Below are 13,318 nucleotides of genomic sequence, written 5' to 3'. Positions count from 1 at the left end.
TCTCTTCGTCCTGGCCAGATGCTCCTCCTAGACATATGAAAGATTTAGGTAGATAATATAAAATTTTGAAGTGGGGATAAGAAACAGCAGTATGCTGTAGTTGCAAACAGCTCTATCATTCTTCTTGCATGACTGTGACACTACAACCTTTCTAGTAAGAAGTCCGTAATAGGTAAAAATTGCTGATTACAGAGGTATTCAGTGGAAGGACAGCTATCAAGGACTGTGTCTTCTATTTTCATAAACATGATACAAAAATACGTGTTAAAATGATCACAGATGCAAATGAATGAACAGAAAAAGATTTTCAGAAACTCTGGAAAAGTATATTCAAGGAGCAACACGAGTTCTTTTAAGTAGGAATTCTGAACATTTCACTTCAATGCTGTCAATGTAAAAAAGAGACTACTTGAATTTTGTTTATAAAATTCATTTCTATAATTAACTAAAAATTTAGTTGAGATGCCAATTCTTCCCATTCAGCTTTGTCAATCTGCAAAGAGCGAGCCTTTGAAAGGTATAATTTTTAATATAAAATTTATTCATTTTATATTGTATTGATATATCTATTTCTTAACATGGTAACATTCCAAACAGCCAGACTTCATGTAGTTCATTTAACTCTGTACAACTACCAGATAGTGCTTGCTTCTAACTATAAACTCTATGAAGTTATGAAAATGCTCTTCCATTGAACAAACATTCAGATTTCACCAAGAAAGTAAACAAATGTTGTAAATTTGTGAGGTTTTTTAAGTAAAAGTAATATTCTCACTACTTCCTAGCTAGTCCTGTAATTAAATTTATTTCATTTTTTTCCCAGGAAGTTATATAAATGCAGTAACTGTCAAACTTCTTGGACCCACATATTTCTCTTCCTCAACACAAAACTCTCAATGCCTTTCAGCATCTTTACCTAACCTATGCTTATGAGATTTTTTTTTTGGTAAAGCTCAGATTCAGAATCTACAAAGCATGAAAATCAAAAGGGAAGATTCATCATTGCAGTTAAATTTATACCTTTTAGATAAATATTCACACAGAGCTAATGCATTCACATACACACAAAGCTAAAGCTATCCACGACTAAACAGGAGAAAAAAAAAAAACACTGGCATTCTTCGTTTGGATTTTCTTCTTTCCCATTACCAAGTTTCACCTTACTGCCTTTCCCAAGGAGCACAAGGATCTTCCGATGAAGATGGTACACCCTTCAAAACAGCCAGAGAAAAGACTGACTTGACTGAAGAACGGCAGCTTCATACATTTTCTACTTCATTTTGAAAACTTGGATTTGGGAAAGTAATATGATTGCATTTAGTAGATGATGTGCTACTTAGCAGGCTGCTTCTGCTAAATCTGACAAATGTAGGTCATACTCCTGCACTCATGCTTCGCTCATGCAAAGGTTGTCTTTTTTTTTTTTTAACATGACTGTAAATTCCTTAGGATTCCATCATGTTTGCAGATTCTCGCCAAAAGTAACAATAAGAAGATAAAAGCAATCTGAGGTCATTTCGTAAATAATATAATTTTGACCTAAAATTTTAAAGCTATCTTACATACAGTCGCTTTTTTCCTTCTATGCCTAGAATTACTATATATTCAAACTTGGTTTTGTACAATCTTTTTTTATTAAATAAGTACTTCATAAAGTACCTCCAGAGCTGTATAAAAGCCTAATATTTACTATATTAAGTGCTATTTCTGTATGTCTATGTGAAGGGGTGAAAAAGCAGAACAATCAGAGAAAAAAAAAACCAACCAACTGGTAACATATAATCCACCCTGATCATTCCCTCTATAAAACTCAACATCAGTACTGAAGGTTCCTCTTCTGTATTGAAAAAGTCTGCTTGCAAACCGCTCAGGGAAAATTCTGCTGCTTTTTCTGGTAAGCAGCTTGGCAAGGTAACATCATAATTGTGTAGTGTCAGTGGTCCCCTTGAGCTTACAAAGTCTATTAAAACAAATTACACGAAAACATCTTTTTCAGGATTTCAATTCTATAGCTTAAGAGGATCAGTATATTCCAGTTTCTTTTTAGATTCAAGGAACATAAGACAGTATACTACTTCAGTGTCTAATGCTGTCATGACACCTCAATACTTTCTCCATTAACTGTGTATTATGCAGAGACCACAGAATAACAGGAGGTTACTAGGAGAAAATTATATGCTTTCTTGTTGTCTATATTAGCTAGATTGCAATGAAATCAACACTTCAGCATCTGCTTGAAACAGCCATTACATTTGATCTGTAGTAGATGGATGTACAAAACAAACATTACTTAGACAAAAAGGTAAAACACACAGTATTTTGTAAAGCTGATATAAAGCTTCTGAAATTAAGTAACCGAAGAATGACATTTTAAGAAAATTCTACCCCAATAACTAAAATGATATATTACTTTTCACTTACTGTTCTACTGAATGACAGCATAAAACAAAGACAGCTGATGAACAAACAGAAATTACAATGTCAGAATACAAAAATTCTATTCCTAACTACTAAAAGAATGAAAAACCTAAATTAAATATGGGAAAATCTAGTTACTCAGTGATTCTAAAACCTCAAATAATACCTGATACAGATGCTGACTTCACTGGATGGTCAACCTACCAACTCTGTATTGGGCTGGTTGATTAAAATGATGTAAGATATAAAACAAAAGAAAAATCTGTTATACTTCATATATAATCCAAAGATTATATGTTTGCCTGAAATCAGCCTATTTCTTTCTAAAAAGATATAAAACAAGACACTACACATAAATATCCTGTCTTGCTTGTAACTGTAGACCATCACAACAACAGCCGTATTACTGCCACTGCTATTTCTCCTTGTGTCCATATTGCAATGTATTTCTCTCGTACAAGGGGCTGTGTAACGCTCGTGCCACTGGTCAAAGTAGAAAAGGGAAAAGCTGCTAGGATTATCTGGGAGAAGAAGGATGAGTAACCAACTCATAATGTTCCCAGGATGAGCATTTCAGTGCATTAATAAAACTGCAAAGCAGTAAGAGAGCATAAGGAAATGGCATACACTGTTCCAAACATGTTAAATATACCTTTAAATAACTGTAACACGGACAGTTTCATCCAGTAATCCATCCAAAATCTATCACTAAGAATGGGAGTAAACAACATTTTACTGATGGATAACCACAAAAACCATAAAACAAATATTCCATCCTTTCCTGTCCATCCCTACTGGACACAAAGTCCTTAAGCAAGTAAACCCTAAAAGATCCCACACATACATGGCGTTTAAGGGGCCTGCTAACAAAACCAAATTTTCTTCCCCTTGCTCTCAAGAATGATCAAAGTATAGCATTAGGCTTAGGAGCTCTCTCAAACTTCTTTCCTGTTTCCATCCATGTAGAGAGAGAGATTCTACCCTCAGTATTCCAAGACAGCTATGAATTGTCTGCAATGCCTATCTGGTCCATTTAATTATCTTGCATATATTAAATTTTTTTGTTATTTCTACTGGATATCAAGTAGGTAGGAGACAGTATTAACAAGATTCATGGATTCCCCCCTCCCCCTTTAAGGGCAAAATATCAATAAAATAATACCATATCCAATCCATCAGATTTCTTTTTAGCTGCCTAACTACAATTAGTATCTGAAGCAAAGTACTTTCTGAAGTCTTGTAACCGATGTAAGCAAAACAAGCTGGAGAGCTACTACTAGCACCTCATGTCTTATGTTGATGAAAGCTTGAGAAGCCAAAGCTCACATCCAAAAAATATGTCAAATTGATATTTCAGTTGACTGAAACCAGTAACGTCGCATTTTATAAATGTAACTCACAAGCCTTAGTTTGCACTTGTATGTTTACAAATTTTCATTTCAGATGAAGAAATCCATCTCAGAGAGAGCAATATGAACAGTAAAATAAAGCAAGATACTGCTAGATTCTAGACAGATGTACTAGAGCAATGCAGAGCTGCAGGGATCTGATTACAGACAGCATCTTCTGCTGGGCAGTCAGTCTCCCACTAGGATGGGGAGCATGTACACTGGGATGTTCTACAATAAAAGAGTGTTTCTTATATAGAGCCTTACAGATGTCGCAGGATTATTCCCCCTCAATGCTTCAACATTTTAATTTATCAAAATTTTTAAGCAGAGCATAGTAAGGCACTTACAGTTTCACAACATTCCCCCATGCACTGTGTTCTGTGATTCTTAGATATGTTGCTCTCCTTGCGAGAGCCAAAAGTCAAAGTACAAAGCAACTGCTATGGGTTGATAGTGAATGCCCTTTATTGCTGCTTCTCAGAACTGTACCCAGATCAGCCAGAGCTCTAACAGACTAAAAGCAAACCCAAGCCTATCTTCTGGAAGGCCATATGCAGTTGCAAAGAAAATCAGGATACATGCAGGTCATCCCCTCTGTTCAACATTTGTTACTGTTTTATTTGCTCTGAAGCAGAGCTACAAATAACTGACACCTTATCAATTTTCAAAAGAAGCTTCTACAATTACATTGGTATGCCCTATGGAAACACTACTGGGTTTCTCATAGCAACCTTCAATGATTCAAACAGCTAGCCCTGCTCTTCCCACAAAATTATTAATAATAAGAGGGCTTCATCATTCGTCAACAGAAGAGCTGATACGTGACTGGCAGAATTACCATTATCAATGGTAATCCAACAGCTTTATGACATCTTATCTCTTGAGAAGTAGTTTTATGGCAAAAGTAGTAGTACATTCAGTATACAGTAAGGCAGGATTGCCTCTGTAAGATCTTTCTCACCACTTACGATGCCTTGAATGCACACATTACAAAGTCTTTTTAGCAACCCTGTAAGATAAGTAAGTATGATTCCTGTTGTATCAGATGAGGAAACTAAAGGTACAGGCCTGCAAGACAAGCAAACTGTTCAAAGCAACCTATGCCACAGAAAGACTTCTTAATCTCCACCACCCCTATGACCCACTCCAATTTGCCCTCCTAGATCTGGTTGGCCCTCGTGCCTCTGTTCACTGCTGGGTGCCTGTCTGACATCTCCTTGGGCAGACCCAGTTTCTTAAAACATCAGAAAATAAATAGTAAAAAAGTGAGGAGTATTCTGTGGCCTTGGGGAGCTGGATCAACTCACTGAAGGGTCAGATGAGTGTTGGAGCTGAAGCAAAGGAGCAGGCAGGACCCACAAGACTTAGGTGCAGGAAGACCTTTCAGAAACAGAAAGATGTTAGATCAGCTCAGCTGCATCGTGGAACTTCCCCATGGGACAGAGCTGGAGCATCCTCCTTAAGACTGAAGGGAAAGACAGCATCGAAATAAGGAAGAATTTACCATTACTGGCTTCTAGTCTGTGCTATGATCCTATCACCACTGAGTGTGGCTCATCTGATGTTTTCCTGTCCATTTCCATCTTGCTTCAAAACTTATCTGTTTTGGATCCACAGGAAAAGCCATAACCAACATTCTGCTTTTTGTTCTCATATTTGAAAATATCCATCAACATTTGGTGAAACGCATCTTATGTCAAAACACTCCTCCTGCAGTTCACTGCAGACGGATAGATACTCAGGCCAGGTTAATTAAAAATGATTTACAGTAACCAAGAATAGTTACTATTTCAATCATCAAGCAAGGAAACTTGATTTAAATATACAATTTTAATTTGATTTTGCATTTCTACTCCTTTTCTGAAAGAAAGCCTGTTACTAGATAGTAACCTTAAACTGATGTTGATTTGCAAGTAAACATAGCTTATACCTCATATTTGATATTTTGTTTTGCTAACTTTAATGCTATAATACACTCACATTTAAGTAATTACATAATTTAAATACACATTTATTCAGATTGATGATTTTCATATTTGATGTTAAAGAATGGTAAATGGTCCTTATTTGCTGGACCAGATGTTCTCCAAACTGCCATATATGCAGCATTGACACACAGTATATGCATACGTAACACTGCAAGTACACAAGGTACTCTGAAGCGTTCTAAGACCCAGCCTAGAACAAGAAGTTACTACTGCCAACAGTCAAATCCAATGTCACCAATGCTGCTGGGGATAAAAAAAAGTTGCATTTTAAAGGATTACATTTTAGGATTATCTTCCAAACTCACAACTGTATCAAGTTAGTTTCAAAGGAAACTAGAACTCCTTTTACACAAATCCAAGTTTTACAAGATTTAGAGAATGTTACTAATAAAATAAAACTACACTATATGTTTTGGATTCATATGCCTCTATTAATCATGTTTTGCATTGAAAACTGATTTTTTTTTAAATAAAAGGAAGCATTATCTTTAGCTAGTGAAGTGAGGTGACTTTCTGGATACTACATCACTACACATCAGTAGAAATAGCTGATCTCAACATCACATTTCATTTTTATCACATTTTGTAAGAGGAAGACAATCCTTTTCAGTTTCTCCTTTTAAAAAAATTAATTGACATAAACTATACCGAAATAAACACACAATTTTCCGTCAATGGCTACTGAAGAAAATCTGTTGCAAGCTGATCTGTCCCTTCAGCAAACTGAATCCAATTATCTACCCAGCAATTTCCCTCATTTCAGTGATCTGACGTACTTTAAAACTTCAGCAAAAAACATTTAAGCAATACCTACTCATTTATTAGCAAAGCTATTTTATTTAAATTTGACAACTTATGCTAAATGCTAAATTTATTACAATAGACTTAGACAAAAAGTATCTTTTTATATCCATTTTTAGCTACCCTGTAAATGCTCTCTAACATACTGTAGTTTAAAAAAATCTTTCAGCTATGGTATTGTCAGAAAGGCTCCTCCTTCATTACAGACCCATGTCTGCTCTTCCATCACAACACAAAAAGGTCCTGAATCTCAGTTTAAAAGCTGACAATGAAAATAAGACCAAGCTAAAAAGCCAAATTCTAAAGTAAATTGCATGAGGTACAGGCACACATTCTCTTCTAATCATTCAGCAGTGGACTGGTGATAGTCTCTACCAGGTACAGCAGGAGAAGACATATCAATCTGTCACAGCCAGACTTCAACACATTTTGTCCGCTAAAGCCCTTTAGACATACTAGTTTTACTTCTTTAAAACTTCAGGAAAAGATAAAGTCTTCATACTTCGAATCTCAACATACACAAGATTTCAGATGGATGAATATGGCATGAACAATGCGTATGTCAGGTTCATAAGAGAGGAGCTATGCAGAAATAGTATTTCTACTTCCCCCCCCCCCCCCCCCATTCAAAGCCAGGTACGTATGCACACATGAGAAGAAAAATTGTAATGGTCACTTGCCAAACCCTGCAGTGTCATATGGCAGCAGCAGGTCAATCTTTAGAAGCTGGCTCCAACCTGAACCAGTCACTGATCTGCTCCCTTCCAGCTGAGACATCAGGTCACAACAAACATTATCCCAGTCATGCAGCTAATGACAGAGCTGGAGGGAATCCCTCTAAGACGAAAGCAGAGACACAAGGAGCAAGTTTCCTTCTGGGAAAATGGGGTGAATTAAGGTCATATTGAGAACAGGCAGGTGGTTGACAGGGTAAAAAGAGCACTAGATTAATATGTGGAACTCGTGCAGTTTTATTTTGAAGCCATGATGCTAAAGCTCTTGGGCAAAAGGCCCGAATCAGACTTCAGGTATGGTATCAATTTCCTGGACTGAGTAAACAGGCCAACAGCCTGTACATACATACTATAGAGCATCATCTGCCATCTAGTACAAGGGATGTTTAATTAGCTTAGTAGGGATATGGGGTTTGGGGGGAGGGGGGTGGGAGAATCTGTGTCCTTCAGTCTAGCAACAGCATTTGTAAGATACTTTTACACTCAAAAAAAAAAATTTTTTTTAAAAATTGAAAACAAAACCAAAGTTATTGAAGCATTTTTTTATTAGAATGCCAATGAAATGCTAAATTATTTGACATGAGAAATTACATGTTCATAAAATCCACTACGCAAGACAATCCTGTCTCAGTAAATTAGACACTAAGTTCACATAGGGACATAGGAGTGTGTTATTAAAAAAAACAATGTACGATCAGCAATTAAGCAAAACAGAGACAAAATGCTGATGAAAAAATCAGAATGGCAGTGATTCCTTTCATATTATTCCCATAAAGACCCAAATGATAGAAGTATACAATAGGTGTTTGCCTTAAAAACCGAATAGAGATTGCAAACTCCTGAGAGAGAGTGTTATCCTCGTGCTAGATTCTTTCCAGACACATTTTGGCTATTTCTGTAATCATATACCATGACTGGGGCTGGGGGAACAGGACAGACACACAAAAATACCTCTTTGACAACCAATATGCCTGTCTCAACCCAAAACCTGTGTATAATACCAATACATTTGTTTCATTTTTGTTTCTGTATGACACAAACATGCACCAAAAACCAGCAGTGGAAAGCAGGAAGCAACCTTTCCAGCTGATCAAGGCCTAGGTTCAGCAAAATATGTCTTCATATGCTCAAGCTCTGAACACTCTATGATACCCTGCTGATTGTGGGTATAACCACAAAGAGCCAGGGCATTTGACTGAAGGATGTTATGACTATACTACACCAAATCAACTTCTATGATACTAAGGATCTAACAAGCCACTGACAATAAACATTTCTTTTCTAGCTGAGAAAGTAAGCTAGAAAAGTGGCAGCATTTTCAGGCTTTCCACTGACATCACGCTAAGAAAGAGGTAATTGTCCCAAGGCAAATTTAGACTTATCACCAACATGAGGGAATGTCTTGTTTATAGATGACACAGTGAGGATTTCAGCATTTAGAGGACAAAAAAACCCAAACACAGACTAAACAAACCCACTTTGTTTAGTAATAAAAAAAGGAAAATCTAAGCTTTTGCCCACTTTGTTTGTAAATACCAGAAAAATTCTGCAGAAGATACTCCATGTGAATGAGTGCTAGGGCAAATAACTCATAATTTGAAATATCATGTTTCTTAGGCCTTTGATCCTTCAAACAGTAGAGAGTAGGACATATCTATATTAAGTCTGAAAACCTTAATATAATAAGAGAGCTTATGGCTTTCAGAGCAGTGGCTATATACTGTGTTTTGTCTGAACAGTGTTTTGACCAGAGTTCTGGGCCTGAAATTTTCCAAAACAGTGAACAAAAGGTCTTTGGCTGTCAGTTCACAGCAAGTGTGCTGCAAAGTGCACTAGACATGCTAACGCTGCCAAACAAGCCGTGCACTTCTGTGAGTTTTATTTGGTGTGGAAACCATCATCTCCCACAACTTTTCCCTCCCTATTATCACTTATTTGTACTTTAAAACAGATGGCTTTGAAATAACCTGCAATAAAAGCTTGAAAGAGAAGGCTTGAGTACTATGGTACAGGCCACCTAACAAACATCAGAGTCTGGAGAGCAAAAACCTTCACAGTCTCACTTTGAGGAACTATGCACAGTATCAACCGCATAGCCACAGGAGCTTGTCCTGAAAGAAAAACTCAAAAATGCAGAGGGACAAGGCAAGAAACACGACAGCGTTATCATCTTTTGACAAATTTAAATCCCTGAGAGATCCCTGAATTTACTCAGCTACTCCAAAGAAGGCATGTAAACCTCTGAAGACAGAGAATAAGTCTCTCAAAAAATAGAAAGGAAAAAGATAGGTAAACAAGACACGTTACAAAGAGAGGTGGCAAGCAGCTCAAGGTGAGACACCCAGGAAGCCTTACACCACAACTTGAGACACCTAGCAAAGAAAATTATCATGAAAGAATGCAATTTTGTTCATTGCATTTTTCATGGCACATTTTGTTTGTTCAGTTAAATTTCTGAATAAACAACTGCACCAGAACACTGACAAGCCTCAAAACGAGAAGCAAGGACCTTCTTGACTTTTCTTACCCCTCTCTGTGACCTAAGGAATTTTATATTTGCCTCTTTGCCTTGAAGTACAATTCTCCTCTTCACAAGGTCTCTACCTATACCTAGATGCAAGAAAAGAACACACCTATTAACAGTTGACTACATGAGAGAACCAGCTTCATATCTGTATCATGAACTTAAGTCTTTCTCTGAAAAGAACACTGCTTTAGTTTAACCTAAGCACCCAACTTCACATATAATGCGAAGACAGTGCTGTGCAGAAGTTTAGGCTACATAACCTTAATGTTTAATTCTCATCTTAACAAATCCATGACATGGATAAATTGTATTTTGCATATTGTACACTACACTGTTCAAACATAAATCTGGGGCACAATAGCTGAGTTAAGTAATAAGGAAAAATATTATAGGAATTAGCAGTCTGTCCTCCAGAAACAATCCCAAACAGGTAGGATGAGACTTTTCAACAAAAGAGCATCCTGCTTCATTCGTACTGCTTCAGTAAACACCGACATTGCTAAACGATTGTGAAAATGAAAACTCCCACAACCTTACTCAAAAATCTGCAGCCAAAAAGCATCTCTATGGATAAAGCTGAATAGTCTACAGATGTATTTTCTATTACACAGGAGAGAAAGAAATGCACTAAGCTGTTGAATCAACCTTGCCATCACAAATGCACCCTTACCAATGAATGAGCGATACAGACTTGTCATTGCTAACTCCCAAAACTCCCAACACACCATATTCTAATTTAGCAACACTGTGGACCCTTTCCATTATTCACTATCTGCTATAAACACATGGAGGAATCTTTCAACTACAAGAATGCTTTAGTGGATATGTCCAAATACGTGCCCTACACAGGTACATCATCCAGGCATGCACTTTTGCCAATCTTATTATTTTAAAGTATCATTACTATGTCTGATGGTTTACAGACGTTACGTGATAGGCCAAGAGTTCACAGTCTCAAGAATCAACAAGAAAACAAGGAAATAAGGAGTCACATAACTGTATTTATAGCTTAGCCTGTCTTATTTCAGTCCCCTCTCTTTCTGCAACTTTTTTAGTTTAACCTTTACCTAGCCTAATCATCTTCAGTTGAGTGAACATTTGACTCATTTCCAACTGCATGATGATTTCTTTTAACATGTCCCTGAACTTTGAACCTTTTATCCAGTGTCCTAGAAGTGCTCTACTAGCTTCAGTGATCCTAGGAGAAGTAGGAAAATAGCAATATTCCCATTATACTGCTGAGTAAAAGACAATTAAGCATCTCAAGGCAATACAGAAGCTCAGGATTGAATTCAGAGAGAAGTACAGGAGTTCTGACTCCCAGTCTGCTGCTGTAATTATCAACTAATGCACAACAAAAATAAAATCCAAATGTAACCATTAACTTAGACTAACACAGGTTCATTTAAAAAACAAACCCAACATTTCATCAGAACACTCATCTACATGGGATTGCAGGTGTTTTTTAATATGTTGTATTTATATGGCAGCAACCTCCTACAGCCTACTTCACCTTTCCAACCACAAGACCCTGCTAGAGTAAACACCAAGCAAGCAGAGGCAGAACTTCGAACACACTAGGAATTACTGGAATACCTGAGGTTATCTGACAGATAGGCAAGGCTTCCCTCATACAAATGATTCTGAAATCTGATCCAGATGACACATGCATTTATCTATTAGGAAGGACTGGAAAAGATGCCAAAATTCATTAGGATTTCTCAAATGAAGGTAAAACTTCAGATCATTAAAATTAGGTGAAAACAGGACAGAATTCTTTTCTAAAAATAGATCTTGCCGTGCAGCCAAGTATGTCTGCATACAATTGTTATTTATTTTTAAGTTGGGGCAATTTTTCAGATAGATTTTTAGATCAGCTAACATAATAAGGTGCTTTAAAACAAAACAAAAAAACCCCAAGATTTCTTTCCTGACTACATTTGCTATAAAGATGCAGAGGAAACAAGGAAGCAATAACAAAACACAGTCTCGCCTAGCATACCACAAAATTGCAAAATTGTAAATTTCAATGAAGGCAAAGACAATAGCAGTATCAGCATGCAGGAAATAGGGTCACAACTCTTAACCAGAAAGATTGGAAGAAATTGTCCTAACCGTTGTAAAAAAAAAAACCAAAACAAACAAAAAACCAACGAACCAAACACACAAAAAATACACCACCACCCCCCAACAAAACCCCCAGCTTAATTAAGGACACAAACTCAAAGAAGTCACGTACTCTTCAGTACATTCTCCAGTGCTTTCTCCATTCAACCTGCATCACCTCAGGCCTGTTCTTATCAATAGTGTTATCAGCCCACACATGGAGAGGTGCACTCAAAAATGTCATCTGAGGCAACCAAAATAGAAACAGAACTGAGCATTGTCAGCATTTGAAGATCTTTCATTCAATGCTTCCACACTAGTCCTGCCAGTGAAGAAGGCAACAACCCAAACCTCTTAAGATACTCGAAGGGAGAAAAGTTATTCCAAGAGCTTGAGCAAGTGTTAGGCTCAGAAAGCAATGAGATCTTAGTCTACACACCAACAAAACAAAGCAGAAGTAAACACATCAGTATGGACACTCAGTCATCAGCCATGATATTTGTCAAAACTGTGACAATGCAGCTGGAGGCAAATCAATATGATCCAAATCCTCACGACGCATCCGTCCCATTCTATCTTCCCTAACCAAAAATAGACAACTAGTAGCAGATCTACTGCTGGAGACACTATAAAAATCATATTATTGTTTCCCATGCAAAGATAATTTGATTGTTTTAGGAGAGTTTTCATTCTCTGCCCAACATAAAGCAAATGCCGGTCACTTCTTGGTTTTCACGCTCATCCTTGGACAAGGAAGGACACAAATTCAAATCCAAACCAAGGAACAAAGTTTTCCCAGTATTTCTGGAGTTTCAATGAACAATGCTATTTTAAAACCAGCAAGATCTCGTTCTGGCACCACAGCACTAGACAATTAAATCACAAACATCTTCTCTCCAAATCAACTAGAAGCTTCCTCAGAAGTATTTAAACCAAACTCCAAAGAGGGAAGGGGAAGACTGAATTAAGTAACTACCCAATCTTTGGAATATAACCTCCCTATGACAGCGACAAAAGACTTTACTGTTGCATCTCGTGAAAACAGGACACTACCTTTTATGAAATCTTTCAGCATTACTGGTCACTTTTAGCCCAGAACAACCACTATTCAGGTCACCTGCTCTCTGTATTAATAATGATTGCAAAACCCACCAACACAGTACTGAAAATGAAACTGTATTATAAGAATTTTCCATATAATCTTCTTCCTCATCTCCCAAGCTACAACATCATTCTCTCATCAGCGGTGTCTCATTTAAGTCCTTGGAAGAAAGAGCAATTTCCAATTCTTTCATTAATAAAAAGAAGTACTTAACCTTCTGGAAATACAAGAGAGGGACTAATACTGTACAG

This window comes from Gymnogyps californianus, chromosome 3 (assembly GCF_018139145.2).
Source record: "Gymnogyps californianus isolate 813 chromosome 3, ASM1813914v2, whole genome shotgun sequence".
NCBI lineage: Eukaryota > Metazoa > Chordata > Aves > Accipitriformes > Cathartidae > Gymnogyps > Gymnogyps californianus.
This window is presented reverse-complemented; position numbering follows the sequence as displayed.